Source organism: Platichthys flesus, chromosome 22 (assembly GCF_949316205.1).
Source record: "Platichthys flesus chromosome 22, fPlaFle2.1, whole genome shotgun sequence".
NCBI classification, from domain to species: Eukaryota; Metazoa; Chordata; class Actinopteri; order Pleuronectiformes; family Pleuronectidae; genus Platichthys; species Platichthys flesus.
In genome coordinates this window covers 15,142,931-15,158,728 of record NC_084966.1, presented here as the reverse complement: position 1 = coordinate 15,158,728, position 15,798 = coordinate 15,142,931, and the positions used below count along the sequence as shown (strand labels likewise).

Here is a 15,798-nt window from a genome sequence, read left to right as displayed (position 1 = left end):
ATTAAAAACATTCATTGTCATGGTAGTGCACGTTTTAATCCAAAAGCATATTCAAATACACAGTTGAATATCCACAGAAAATAAGATTACACACTTTGTTCATATGTAACTCTTCCTCTACAATAATGACGATCACTTTCATGTTTCCTATCATTTTATTAGGGACAGACGAGCCTGAAGGACACAGCTGTGATGACCATGTTCTGTCTCTTATGGCAAAGCAGAAATATAAAACACTGGGTTCTTATCTAAAGTGTTTCAAATCAGATCTCCACCATGTTGCTGCTGAGGACATCAGGTGCTGCAGTTCTTCATCTATGAAGAGAAAAAACGCACTGTTAAAGAATGTTTTGTGTTGTGTATAAAGCACAACAGATTTCAGATAGAACTGTTGTACTGTGGTCTTGGTTTATATCCTCATGGTGAAATGTACATATTTTAAGTCCCTTCTGATAAAAGTGCTGAAAGAAATACAACATTGTACAAATACATAAAATGTCTTTCTACCTCATCAGTACTATTCAAGGTGATAATCTCCCACAGACCTATTGATAACAGTCCAAATCAAGTCTTTCCACTTCTCTCAGTGTGAAAACATAATTCTATAATTAATTTGAGAACTGTTTACAACACTGATGTGTGGAGATTAAAATCATACCTAAACTGTCTAATTCACTGTAAAACTCCATGACATTCGCAGGCCATCTGTAGTTAAGGGAGCAACGCATGGAGTGATGTGTAGATTACTAGTTTGATGATGCATGAGGAGAGGCGGTGGTCGAGTGGCAGAAACTTGGACTATGGGCAGAGAAGGTCTCTGGTTCGTCTTTGGTTCGACTCCATGGAGAGACAACAAAAGTCGAACCTGGATTGATCTGTCCAAAAATCCAAGAGTCTCCCTACCCTCTCTAGTGCCCATGAGCAAGGCACCTCACTCCCCCAACATCTGCTCCCCCGAGCGCCGTACATGGTCGCTCACTGCTCTGTGTGTCCTGCACCAGATGGGTAAAAAGCAGCGATTAAATTTCCCTACCTGCATGAGTGTGCCTTTGCATGTCTGTGCATGTGTTTGGGATGAATAAATGGATTTTAATCTTAATCTTTTAATCTTAATCAGTTGTCTTCCAGTTGACCAGCATGAAGCTGCAGATCTCCACCATGTTGCTGCTGGGGACATCAGGAGCTGCATTAATGAGGAGCAGAAGCGTACTGTTATGAATGTTTTGTGTTGTTTATGAAGCACTACTTATTTCAGCTAGAACCGATGTACTAGGGTCTGGGTTTGTATCCTAATGGTTAAATGCACATACTTTAAATCGCTTTTGATAAAACGTGACAAAGAAATACAACATTGTACACATAGATAAAATGTCTTTCTACCTCATCTGTAATATTCAAGGTGATGATCTCCCACAGAGCTGTTGATAACAGTCCACATCAAGTCTCTCCACTTCCCTCAGTGTGAAAACATAATTATATAATTAATTGGAGAAGTGTTTACAACACTGATGTGTGGACATTATAATGTTATCACTACTGTCTAATTCACTCTACAACTCCATGACAGACTAAATAAACAATGTGAAAATAGTAATGGCGGATATACCATCCTGTATCAGAATATTGGTGAAACAGTTACTATCACATGAAACGTACACGTGTAGCGTATTGATAGTAACTCATTAAAAAAAATAATGTCACAACCAAAACAAGACTGTCGAGTTATCTTGCTTCAATCTGTTCATTAGACGTGATAAATAAACGGTAACTTTTATAACAATTACATATTACAAAAAACTTGAGGCATGTAAGCATATGATGATAGATAAAGCAATAGGTTATGTTGGATAGTTTCAAGGTTACTTACCTCTAGTTCAGCACCAGCGGCTGGCCAGAAGAAGTGGAGCGATCTTCCTTGCCGCACAGGGCAAACGCAGGCAATGTGGAGACGAGCGCTTGGTCATCGAACGTTCTCTCTTCCCCGACCGCAACAGACTTGAAATTGCCTGTGCTCGGGCCCGTTAGTGCTACAACGTAGCCCTAGTTATTATTATTTTTCTTAGCTTAAATGAATTGGCTTTTTGAGGGCTTTAATGTGCTCAAAAAGTTGTAGGAGTTTGCAGTAAATTCGAAGGCGGCGTAAAATTACGTATTCTGGAGTATTTTGAAAAGGGCGTGGCAAAATGGCTCAAGAGCGCCACCTACGGAAAAGCCCCTCATTTAGCATTCACCGATCCTCAAAAAAAACAAAGATTATTGTGTATCATGACTAGATGCACAAAAAAGTCCATCAGTGCATTATGAATAACGCAACAGGAAGCCCGCCAGTTTGACTTTAGTGGCCATTTTGGTCATATTCCATATTTTTTCTTTGATGTACTTGTCGTACAGCTTTCATCAGATCAACTTCAAATTTAGACGATCGTCATCACAACAAATTGGAGATCTAAAGTTATTGAAGGATTACGTTTTAGCAAAACCGTCTGACCGTGGTGTGGCGTTAAAGTTTGATGAAACGCCATCAAAACACAAGCTTCCATATTTCAGACATATTTTGTCCAATTGAGTCCAAACTAGACACATTCGACCAGAGTCGCCACCAGAAGACATGGGTGCAGAAATTGTGACTTACAATCACAGCGCCCCCTGGTGGTAACACGAAATGTCTTGTTTTGGTACGTGTTATGTTTTTATGTACTACTCAGACAGCTTTCATCAGATCAACTTAAAAATTAGATGAGACTCTACAAAACAAGATGAAGATCTAAAGTTATCAGAATTTAAACTTTTCATCATACCGTGTGACCGTGGTGAGGTCTCAAAGTTCGACTAAACGCCAATATAAGCGAGCTTCTGTAACTTAGACATATTTTGTCCAATCGACTCCAAACTACACATATAAGACAAGAGTCGCGACCGGAAGACATCTACCTAGAAATCATGACTTAAAAGGAAAGCGCCCCCTGGTGGCATCAGGAAATGTCTTGTTTTGGTCATCTTACTCTTTGATGTATTTCCCTCCAGCCACTTTACTAAACCATGTCAAACTGTGTCAAATTGGTCTCAAGATATTGATAATGTAGGCATAACATTATTGTGACTTTTCATCATGCAGATTGTTAATGGCGTGGCATCAAAGTTCATCAGCTCACCATGACCAATGAATCCCATTTTAACAGAGTTACCCTGAACGCAGCATGAGACCGCTTTCGGTTTGTTACGTCTCACACTTGGATGAATTTCTCCTCATTCACTTTGCTAAACCATGTCAAACTGTGTCACATGGGTCTCAATATATTGATAATGTAGGCATAACATTGCTGTGAGTTTTCATCATGCGGATTATTCATAGCTTTGCAGCAGACTTCTTCAACTCGCCATGACAAACGAATCTGCATTTAACACAGCTGCAAGTGAACGCCTCATGAGACTCTGAAAGAAGTTACGTCGTCACAAGCTGCGGAGCTGTGTATCACGAAGAACCGGAGAACGGTTGGCGAGTCTGGATGAGAGGACGGCGGCGGAGTCACTGTGGACGTTGTTAGCTCAGCAGGTTAGAGTGTGGGACGCACTCAAAGCTTTTTTCCCCCGTCCGTCGTGTCTTTTCCTGTGTGAACTCTGCCGCTCTCAACAGCAGCACTGGCTATGAGCTAGCTCCTGCTAGCGCCAACGAAGCATCTCTCAACTGCTACGTAAGTTAAACGGACACTTCTGACTGACTGTGATGATAAGCAAAAGAGACACTGTGGATGTGTGATGTGTTGTACTGCATTTGTTTGATCTGTTTACTAATACTAGCTCTAATAAATACTGTATAAATTATATTTTGCTCCTGAATTGAACTGTGTTAAAGGGGTTCACATGGAAAATATATGTTCAATTATGTAAAGGGTGATTTTTGTTACTATTATACTAATGGAGATTTAGCACTTGCTACACATTGTAAGAGCAGCTGTTCAAAGGAGCACTACGTCTTTTAAGGCTCTTTATTCAGAGTCACGGTGTTGATGTCCTGTCACGTGTTACAGTGAAAAATAACCGTGTCTCCTACCTTCAGTATTTAAATCGTTAATCTCAGACAGACTTCACTGAATTCTTTTGTTAAATATGAGTAAGTCATAGCCTTGTAACTTTACTAGAACAGACAGTGTCATACAGAGTTGTGGGCTTATATGCACTACCTATTTCCTAATCTGAAATGATTATGCTCTGATTAACTTTGAACTAATATTTTATTTTTACCATTTAAAAGTCTGTTAATTACTTAACCTGGCCCATGTATGACTTTACATATCTGTGTATTGGTTTCATGTTCCTCTAGAAGGTCCAACTTGACACACAACTTGAATCCAACCAGACTGAACACTGACTCCAGGTACAGACCTGATTTCATTACTTAAAAACAATCAAAGTATTGCACATAATACATAATGTATTAAATTATAATGCAATACTTTTAATGTGAAATAGCTCCATTAAAAACATTCATTGTCATGGTAGTGCACGTTTTAATCCAAAAGCATATTCAAATACACAGTTGAATATCCACAGAAAATAAGATTACACACTTTGTTCATATGTAACTCTTCCTCTACAATAATGACGATCACTTTCATGTTTCCTATCATTTTATTAGGGACAGACGAGCCTGAAGGACACAGCTGTGATGACCATGTTCTGTCTCTTATGGCAAAGCAGAAATATAAAACACTGGGTTCTTATCTAAAGTGTATCAAATCAGATCTCCACCATGTTGCTGCTGAGGACATCAGGTGCTGCAGTTCTTCATCTATGAAGAGAAAAAACGCACTGTTAAAGAATGTTTTGTGTTGTGTATAAAGCACAACAGATTTCAGATAGAACTGTTGTACTGTGGTCTTGGTTTATATCCTCATGGTGAAATGTACATATTTTAAGTCCCTTCTGATAAAAGTGCTGAAAGAAATACAACATTGTACAAATACATAAAATGTCTTTCTACCTCATCAGTACTATTCAAGGTGATAATCTCCCACAGACCTATTGATAACAGTCCAAATCAAGTCTTTCCACTTCTCTCAGTGTGAAAACATAATTCTATAATTAATTTGAGAACTGTTTACAACACTGATGTGTGGAGATTAAAATCATACCTAAACTGTCTAATTCACTGTAAAACTCCATGACATTCGCAGGCCATCTGTAGTTAAGGGAGCAACGCATGGAGTGATGTGTAGATTACTAGTTTGATGATGCATGAGGAGAGGCGGTGGTCGAGTGGCAGAAACTTGGACTATGGGCAGAGAAGGTCTCTGGTTCGTCTTTGGTTCGACTCCATGGAGAGACAACAAAAGTCGAACCTGGATTGATCTGTCCAAAAATCCAAGAGTCTCCCTACCCTCTCTAGTGCCCATGAGCAAGGCACCTCACTCCCCCAACATCTGCTCCCCCGAGCGCCGTACATGGTCGCTCACTGCTCTGTGTGTCCTGCACCAGATGGGTAAAAAGCAGCGATGAAATTTCCCTACCTGCATGAGTGTGCCTTTGCATGTCTGTGCATGTGTTTGGGATGAATAAATGGATTTTAATCTTAATCTTTTAATCTTAATCAGTTGTCTTCCAGTTGACCAGCATGAAGCTGCAGATCTCCACCATGTTGCTGCTGGGGACATCAGGAGCTGCATTAATGAGGAGCAGAAGCGTACTGTTATGAATGTTTTGTGTTGTTTATGAAGCACTACTTATTTCAGCTAGAACCGATGTACTAGGGTCTGGGTTTGTATCCTAATGGTTAAATGCACATACTTTAAATCGCTTTTGATAAAACGTGACAAAGAAATACAACATTGTACACATAGATAAAATGTCTTTCTACCTCATCTGTAATATTCAAGGTGATGATCTCCCACAGAGCTGTTGATAACAGTCCACATCAAGTCTCTCCACTTCCCTCAGTGTGAAAACATAATTATATAATTAATTGGGGAAGTGTTTACAACACTGATGTGTGGACATTATAATGTTATCACTACTGTCTAATTCACTCTACAACTCCATGACAGACTAAATAAACGATGTGAAAATAGTAATGGCGGATATACCATCCTGTATCAGAATATTGGTGAAACAGTTACTATCACATGAAACGTACACGTGTAGCGTATTGATAGTAACTCATTAAAAAAAATAATGTCACAACCAAAACAAGACTGTCGAGTTATCTTGCTTCAATCTGTTCATTAGACGTGATAAATAAACGGTAACTTTTATAACAATTACATATTACAAAAAACTTGAGGCATGTAAGCATATGATGATAGATAAAGCAATAGGTTATGTTGGATAGTTTCAAGGTTACTTACCTCTAGTTCAGCACCAGCGGCTGGCCAGAAGAAGTGGAGCGATCTTCCTTGCCGCACAGGGCAAACGCAGGCAATGTGGAGACGAGCGCTTGGTCATCGAACGTTCTCTCTTCCCCGACCGCAACAGACTTGAAATTGCCTGTGCTCGGGCCCGTTAGTGCTACAACGTAGCCCTAGTTATTATTATTATTTTTCTTAGCTTAAATGAATTGGCTTTTTGAGGGCTTTAATGTGCTCAAAAAGTTGTAGGAGTTTGCAGCAAATTCGAAGGCGGCGTAAAATTACGTATTCTGGAGTATTTTGAAAAGGGCGTGGCAAAATGGCTCAAGAGCGCCACCTACGGAAAAGCCCCTCATTTAGCATTCACCGATCCTCAAAAAAAACAAAGATTATTGTGTATCATGACTAGATGCACAAAAAAGTCCACCAGTGCATTATGAATAACGCAACAGGAAGCCCGCCAGTTTGACTTTAGTGGCCATTTTGGTCATATTCCATATTTTTTCTTTGATGTACTTGTCGTACAGCTTTCATCAGATCAACTTCAAATTTAGACGATCGTCATCACAACAAATTGGAGATCTAAAGTTATTGAAGGATTACGTTTTAGCAAAACCGTCTGACCGTGGTGTGGCGTTAAAGTTTGATGAAACGCCATCAAAACACAAGCTTCCATATTTCAGACATATTTTGTCCAATTGAGTCCAAACTAGACACATTCGACAAGAGTCGCCACCAGAAGACATGGGTGCAGAAATTGTGACTTACAATCACAGCGCCCCCTGGTGGTAACACGAAATGTCTTGTTTTGGTACGTGTTATGTTTTTATGTACTACTCAGACAGCTTTCATCAGATCAACTTAAAAATTAGATGAGACTCTACAAAACAAGATGAAGATGTAAAGTTATCAGAATTTAAACTTTTCATCAATCCATGTGACCGTAGTGAGGCTTCCAGTTTGAAGAATGAAAACACCTATAACTGGCAGATGTGCTGCAATATTTAGTCACTAGATGGCAGTGTCAGACAATGGTTTGTGTTATCTATGCATTAACAGACTGTGTTTACAGGGTGGCCAACTTCAGCGGAGAATTAAACCTTTTACAGCATTGCTCAAACTTTGGTTTTAGTCTCAATCGCTAAGTTCTTCCTTCATGACAACTCTGAGGGGGGTGTATTTTTTTTTAACTCCCTGGTTGAAGCGATATAGATGTTTGAAATTCACGTGACGTCACAGGGACGAGCGGTACTTCCTGGTGCCTGCGGTTTCAGCTCAATAGAGTGAGCAGCACACGCCTCATCATACTGTGCGCGGCTTCCACTCCCATATCGTATGAGAAACACGGTTTGAAGTTCAGCTTGTTCTCCTGAGGGACACGTTAAAGACGTCTGCGCTGCTGTTTCTGTGGTAAGTCACGTAGAGTATTTTATTTCCATGTGTTCGCAGTGATTCGCAGGGTGCCTTTCAATCAGGCTTGCTAGCTTAGCAACGCTAATTCGTAAACTATATAACAGCTGCGATCGTGTTAGATGCAAATGGCAGCTGTCACTGACACACCACCATGAACGCAGGTCAACAAAGCAGAGACAAGCGTTAGTTTATAAGGATGAATCTGAGACAGGAGACTGTATGTCGGTTTGTTAGTTAGCTTAGCCCGGAGGCTAAATAGTTTCCGGGCTGAAACCTGAATCTGCCACCTACACTCTTTAAATCGTTAATCTCAGACAGACTTCACTGAATTCTTTTGTGAAATATGAGTAAATCATAGCCTTGTAACTTTACTAGAACAGACAGTGTCATACAGAATTGTAGGCTAATATGCACTACCTATTTCCTAAGCTGAATTGATTTAACTTTGAAGTAATATTTTATTTTTACCATGTAAAAGTCTGTTAAGCAGTTGACCTGGCACATGTATGACTTTACATATCTGTGTATTTGTGGTCAATGTTCCTCTAGGGTGTTCAGCCTGAGACACAACTTGAATCCAACCAGTTTGAACATTGACTCCAGGTACAGACCTGTTTCATTACTTACAAACAATCAAAGTATTGCACATAATACATAATGTATTTAATTATAATGCAATACTTTTAATGTGAAATAACTCCATACTGTACATTTATTGTCATGCTGGTGCACGTTTTAATCCTAAAGCATATTCAAATACATAGTTGAATATCATCAGAAAATGAGAATACACACTTGTTCAAAAGTAACACTTCCTGTACAATAATGATATATTTTGTGTTTCCTATCATTTTTATTAGGGACAGACGAGCCTGAAGGACACAGCTGTGACGACCATGTTGTGTCTCTTATGGCAAAGCAGAAATATTAAACACAGGGTTCTTTTCGAAAGTGTATAAAATCAGAAAGCAAAAAATACACATTGTTCTAATAAATGTTTATTTTTTTAACCAACCATAATGAAGATAGACATTAACTCTTATACATGACACTTTGCAATGACCACCACCACTAAACAGTTGCAGGTCATATTTAGTTAAGGGAGGAATTTAGAAGTGTTGTGTAGATGACGATTCAGTCGTCCACGTGTTGACCAGCATGACGCTGCAGATCTCCACCATGTTGCTGCTGAGGACATCAGGTGCTGCAGTTTTTCATCTATGAAGACAAAAACAGCACTGTTAAAGAATGTTTTGTGTTGTGTATGAAGCACAACAGATTTCAGATAGAACCGTTGTACTGTGGTCTTGGTTTGTATCGTCATGGTTAAATGTACATATTTGAAGTCACTTTATTATAAAAGTAGGGAAAGAAATACAACATTGTACAAATAGAGAAAATGTATTTTTACCTCATCTGTAATATTCAAGGTGATAATTTCCCACAGAGCTATTGATAACAGTCCACATCAAGTCTCTCCACTTCCCTCAGTATGAAAACATAATTATACAATTAATTGAAGAACTGTGTTTACACTGGTTGTCACATTAGTTATTTGTGGGATATTAAAATATTATCCCAATATATGTACAAAAATCAAACTAACCATGTCATTTGTCTAAATGGTTGCATTTAATGGACAAGTACTTCAACATTACATATGTAGTCTGCGATTGATATGAATTAGTTCAGTGGTGTTTCTACATTTGGAACACCAGATGTAGATGGCGCTGTTGTGAAGAAAGTCCAATACATCTGTCCTTTGTGGAAAACTATATTTATTGGATTTTATATGCAATATAGCATGAATGTGTGTGTGAATAAACTTGACTTACAAGCTTTACAGTCTTGTTTTGGAGTCTAATATTTTGTGTGGTTTCAATCAGTGTTCTTGCTCTGGGAAATGAGCATCTCTCTTGTCGTCCGTCTCTGCTCTGTCCCTCTATTCTGGGCGCAACTGCACAAACTCAAGCGTTTTGTCATGTAACCACAACTAGGCATGAAGCACATTGTCAAAAGTGAACTTTGGCTTAGGGGGCAGAGCTGAGACACCTTCAAATTGCCGCATGAAATCTGCCTAGCAACTACAGTGCCATGATGGAAATGGGACTCCATCTGCGAGCCTATTGACTGCTGGGTTTCATCTGTGTCAACAGGCTAACACCAGTGAACAGTCAGCTGGTGTTGTCATCATAATGTCCACTTCATTAAGATGGCATCAGAAGTTAAGATCATCAGAAGTTGTCAGATCCATTGACAACATCAGGAGCCACTATCAGGATGTATGCCATACATAAATATGAGAGCAAGGACAACGCTGTATTGTTTTAATGCATAAAACATTTCATTTGAAGAGATTACATATATGACATTATAGGGACTTTGTATTTGCAATAATAAAAATCAGATGACACATGTCTTCGGATGTTGTAGTGAATGGACAAACGATTTATATGTCTATGTAATATCATGGTGCTTGTTTATTGAAAAGACATTTATGTCTATAGAAATCAATTACATTTACTTGAATAAAAGTGTGATTGAAATGCTATGACCGGTACACTGGGGTCATCATCATCAAGTCCTCTACAGTAAAATGCCATTGCGTTACCACAACATTGTAAGATCCACTGTCGGCATCTGAGAACACCATCTTGACAAGACAAAGAATATATGGTTAAAAAACACTTCAATATAGTTATTGATCGTACAGAGTTATTTTGCAATGCATAGAATTACAACATTGTACAGTGTTGTGTAGTAAATTAACTATTATGCCAGTTGAGTGACCGTGGTGAGGCTTATAAGTTTGATAAACAAAATGAAAACACCATGTCTGTATTTCATTGTGTTACATTCTCAAAACTGTCTCGTTACTTGAGCAGCACAGGTTGGCGCAACGCGAGCCTGTATGCACGGCGCACCTCTCTCTCTTGCTCACTCGCGTGCCAGCTGCCTCGGGAGATGTGCAGGTCCAACGGCGTGGGGGGGGGCGCGAGACCCCCCTCACGCGAGACCCCAGCGTCCACAGGTTGGTCGTGCTGCCTTGGTCGACTGGGGTCAAGCAGGCTGTACCGGTCATGATCCCTCCGCAGGTTCACCATCAGGAACCCTGTTACGAGATTGACTTCCTCTAGATTCCAGTATGATCGTCTTCTCGACGCTCCGACTCTGGCAGGGCCGATCCGAGGACCTCACTAAACCATCCAATGAGGAATAGCGATGTGTGTACAAAGAGGAGGGACTTAATCAACACCAGCACATTCCCCATCCATTTATTCCCTTTATAATGATTCAGGTTCTCCTGCAGGAGCTCGGTTCAGTTCAGCTTTTATTATTCGGTCTGAAATTTGGCAGCAAAACGAGATTGTCCAGTGAGTTAGCAAAGTGCAGCTGTTAACAAAAGAGAAACTATCTTAATTTGTGTGCCTAGAACTTGTTTCCGGTTACTGAGTTATCAGAAGGGGCATTGTGTATCACTCCTGCTACTTATGAAAGATCCAGGTTTTGTGATATTTACAGAATGTTTTAGTTGTTATACTGTGGTTTATTAATGTTCTTAGGCAGACACAAGAGGCACTTGTTTATTCTGTTGTGTTGATTCTTTGTTGTTTCTAGAAGTTCAGATGCACTGGTCCATTACTATTAGAACCTCAGTATCTAGGGTTCAAAATTTGTAAAATTATAGATTATATGCATATTGTTATAATTTTTCAGTCAGTTGAAATAAATCTTGAGGAGAAACATTTTTGGTAGTTTTCTGTCTGTATAGACTATACAAAGTACTTTAGATTTGTAATTTTGGTACTTGTACTTTTGATACTTAAGTAAATTTCAACACCAGATACTTTTAATACTTAAGTACATTTAATATGAGCTAATTTAAGACTTTTACTCAAGTAATTTTCTGACGGGTGACTTTTACTTTTACCAAAGTCACTTTCAAGTAAGATATCTGTACTTTTACTCAAGTATGGCTTTCAAGAACTTTATACACTGGTTTTAAGGTTACTTACCTCTAATTCATAGAGCCACCTGCTGACTACAGGAAGTGAAGCGATATTGCCGCAATTCACAATCACAGGCAACGTGGAGACGAGCGCTTGGTCATCGAACGTTCTCTCTTCCCCGACCGCAACAGACTTGGAATTGCCTGTGCTCGGGCCCGTTAGTGCTACAACGTAGCCCTAGTTAGGGCCCGAGCACCGAAATCGGTGAGAGGACCTATTGAAATTGAAAAGATTATTAGGGCCCGAGCACCGAAATCGGTGGGAGGCCCTATTGAAATTGAAATGATTATTATTAGGGCCCGAGCACCGAAATCGGTGGGAGGCCCTATTGAAATTGAAATGATTATTATTATTATTATTATTATTATTTTTCTTAGCTTAAATGAATTGGCTTTTTGAGGGCTTTAATGTGCTCAAAAAGTTGTAGGAGTTTGCAGTAAATTCGAAGGCGGCGTAAAATTACGTATTCTGGAGTATTTTGAAAAGGGCGTGGCAAAATGGCTCAAGAGCGCCACCTACGGAAAAGCCCCTCATTTAGCATTCACCGATCCTCAAAAAAAACAAAGATTATTGTGTATCATGACTAGATGCACAAAAAAGTCCATCAGTGCATTATGAATAACGCAACAGGAAGCCCGCCAGTTTGACTTTAGTGGCCATTTTGGTCATATTCCATATTTTTTCTTTGATGTACTTGTCGTACAGCTTTCATCAGATCAACTTCAAATTTAGACGATCGTCATCACAACAAATTGGAGATCTAAAGTTATTGAAGGATTACGTTTTAGCAAAACCGTCTGACCGTGGTGTGGCGTTAAAGTTTGATGAAACGCCATCAAAACACAAGCTTCCATATTTCAGACATATTTTGTCCAATTGAGTCCAAACTAGACACATTCGACAAGAGTCGCCACCAGAAGACATGGGTGCAGAAATTGTGACTTACAATCACAGCGCCCCCTGGTGGTAACACGAAATGTCTTGTTTTGGTACGTGTTATGTTTTTATGTACTACTCAGACAGCTTTCATCAGATCAACTTAAAAATTAGATGAGACTCTACAAAACAAGATGAAGATCTAAAGTTATCAGAATTTAAACTTTTCATCATACCGTGTGACCGTGGTGAGGTCTCAAAGTTCGACTAAACGCCAATATAAGCGAGCTTCTGTAACTTAGACATATTTTGTCCAATCGACTCCAAACTACACATATAAGACAAGAGTCGCGACCGGAAGACATCTACCTAGAAATCATGACTTAAAAGGAAAGCGCCCCCTGGTGGCATCAGGAAATGTCTTGTTTTGGTCATCTTACTCTTTGATGTATTTCCCTCCAGCCACTTTACTAAACCATGTCAAACTGTGTCAAATTGGTCTCAAGATATTGATAATGTAGGCATAACATTATTGTGACTTTTCAACATGCAGATTGTTAATGGCGTGGCATCAAAGTTCATCAGCTCACCATGACCAATGAAACCCATTTTAACAGAGTTACCCTGAACGCAGCATGAGACCGCTTTCGGTTTGTTACGTCTCACACTTGGATGTATTTCTCCTCATTCACTTTGCTAAACCATGTCAAACTGTGTCACATGGGTCTCAATATATTGATAATGTAGGCATAACATTGCTGTGAGTTTTCATCATGCGGATTATTCATAGCTTTGCAGCAGACTTCTTCAACTCGCCATGACAAACGAAGCTGCATTTAACACAGCTGCAAGTGAACGCCTCATGAGACTCTGGAAAAAGTTACGTCGTCACAAGCTGCGGAGCTGTGTATCACGAAGAACCGGAGAACGGTTGGCGAGTCTGGATGAGAGGACGTCGGCGGAGTCACTGTGGACGTTGTTCGCTCAGCAGGTTAGAGTGTGGGACGCACTCAAAGCTTTTTTCCCCTCTCCCGTTGTGTCTTTTCCTGTGTGAACTCTGCCGCTCTCAACAGCAGCACTGGCTATGAGCTAGCTCCTGCTAGCTCCAACGAAGCATCTCTCAACTGCTACGTAAGTTAAACGGACACTTCTGACTGACTGTGATGATAAGCAAAAGAGACACTGTGGATGTGTGATGTATTGTACTGCATTTGTTTGATCTGTTTACTAATACTAGCTCTAATAAATACTGTATAAATTATATTTTGCTCCTGAATTGAACTGTGTTAAAGGGGTTCACATGGAAAATATATGTTCAATTATGTAAAGGGTGATTTTTGTTACTATTATACTAATGGAGATTTAGCACTTGCTATACATTGTAAGAGCAGCTGTTCAAAGGAGCACTACGTCTTTTAAGGCTCTTTATTCAGAGTCACGGTGTTGATGTCCTGTCACGTGTTACAGTGAAAAATAACCGTGTCTCCCACCTTCAGTATTTAAATCGTTAATCTCAGACAGACTTCACTGAATTCTTTTGTTAAATATGAGTAAGTCATAGCCTTGTACCTTTACTAGAACAGACAGTGTCATACAGAGTTGTGGGCTTATATGCACTACCTATTTCCTAATCTGAAATGATTATGCTCTGATTAACTTTGAACTAATATTTTATTTTTACCATTTAAAAGTCTGTTTATTACTTAACCTGGCCCATGTATGACTTTACATATCTGTGTATTGGTTTCATGTTCCTCTAGAAGGTCCAACTTGACACACAACTTGAATCCAACCAGACTGAACACTGACTCCAGGTACAGACCTGATTTCATTACTTAAAAACAATCAAAGTATTGCACATAATACATAATGTATTAAATTATAATGCAATACTTTTAATGTGAAATAGCTCCATTAAAAACATTCATTGTCATGGTAGTGCACGTTTTAATCCAAAAGCATATTCAAATACACAGTTGAATATCCACAGAAAATAAGATTACACACTTTGTTCATATGTAACTCTTCCTCTACAATAATGACGATCACTTTCATGTTTCCTATCATTTTATTAGGGACAGACGAGCCTGAAGGACACAGCTGTGATGACCATGTTCTGTCTCTTATGGCAAAGCAGAAATATAAAACACTGGGTTCTTATCTAAAGTGTATCAAATCAGATCTCCACCATGTTGCTGCTGAGGACATCAGGTGCTGCAGTTCTTCATCTATGAAGAGAAAAAACGCACTGTTAAAGAATGTTTTGTGTTGTGTATAAAGCACAACAGATTTCAGATAGAACTGTTGTACTGTGGTCTTGGTTTATATCCTCATGGTGAAATGTACATATTTTAAGTCCCTTCTGATAAAAGTGCTGAAAGAAATACAACATTGTACAAATACATAAAATGTCTTTCTACCTCATCAGTACTATTCAAGGTGATAATCTCCCACAGACCTATTGATAACAGTCCAAATCAAGTCTTTCCACTTCTCTCAGTGTGAAAACATAATTCTATAATTAATTTGAGAACTGTTTACAACACTGATGTGTGGAGATTAAAATCATACCTAAACTGTCTAATTCACTGTAAAACTCCATGACATTCGCAGGCCATCTGTAGTTAAGGGAGCAACGCATGGAGTGATGTGTAGATTACTAGTTTGATGATGCATGAGGAGAGGCGGTGGTCGAGTGGCAGAAACTTGGACTATGGGCAGAGAAGGTCTCTGGTTCGTCTTTGGTTCGACTCCATGGAGAGACAACAAAAGTCGAACCTGGATTGATCTGTCCAAAAATCCAAGAGTCTCCCTACCCTCTCTAGTGCCCATGAGCAAGGCACCTCACTCCCCCAACATCTGCTCCCCCGAGCGCCGTACATGGTCGCTCACTGCTCTGTGTGTCCTGCACCAGATGGGTAAAAAGCAGCGATTAAATTTCCCTACCTGCATGAGTGTGCCTTTGCATGTCTGTGCATGTGTTTGGGATGAATAAATGGATTTTAATCTTAATCTTTTAATCTTAATCAGTTGTCTTCCAGTTGACCAGCATGAAGCTGCAGATCTCCACCATGTTGCTGCTGGGGACATCAGGAGCTGCATTAATGAGGAGCAGAAGCGTACTGTTATGAATGTTTTGTGTTGTTTATGAAGCACTA

The 15,798-nt window shown here is 39.5% G+C and overlaps 1 protein-coding gene and 1 long non-coding RNA gene across 2 annotated transcripts in view; both read left to right on the top strand.

Annotated features, from left to right (window-relative positions):
- LOC133933464 (histone H4-like) overlaps window positions 1–15,798 on the top strand; it is a 408,656-nt gene that overhangs the window by 168,950 nt on the left and 223,908 nt on the right. The gene's annotated exons all lie outside the window — the stretch shown is intronic.
- On the top strand, window positions 7,592–9,597 carry LOC133933570 (uncharacterized). Its single transcript, XR_009912067.1, has 3 exons — window positions 7,592–7,751; window positions 8,304–8,357; window positions 8,615–9,597. It is a non-coding gene; the product is annotated as an uncharacterized LOC133933570 (long non-coding RNA).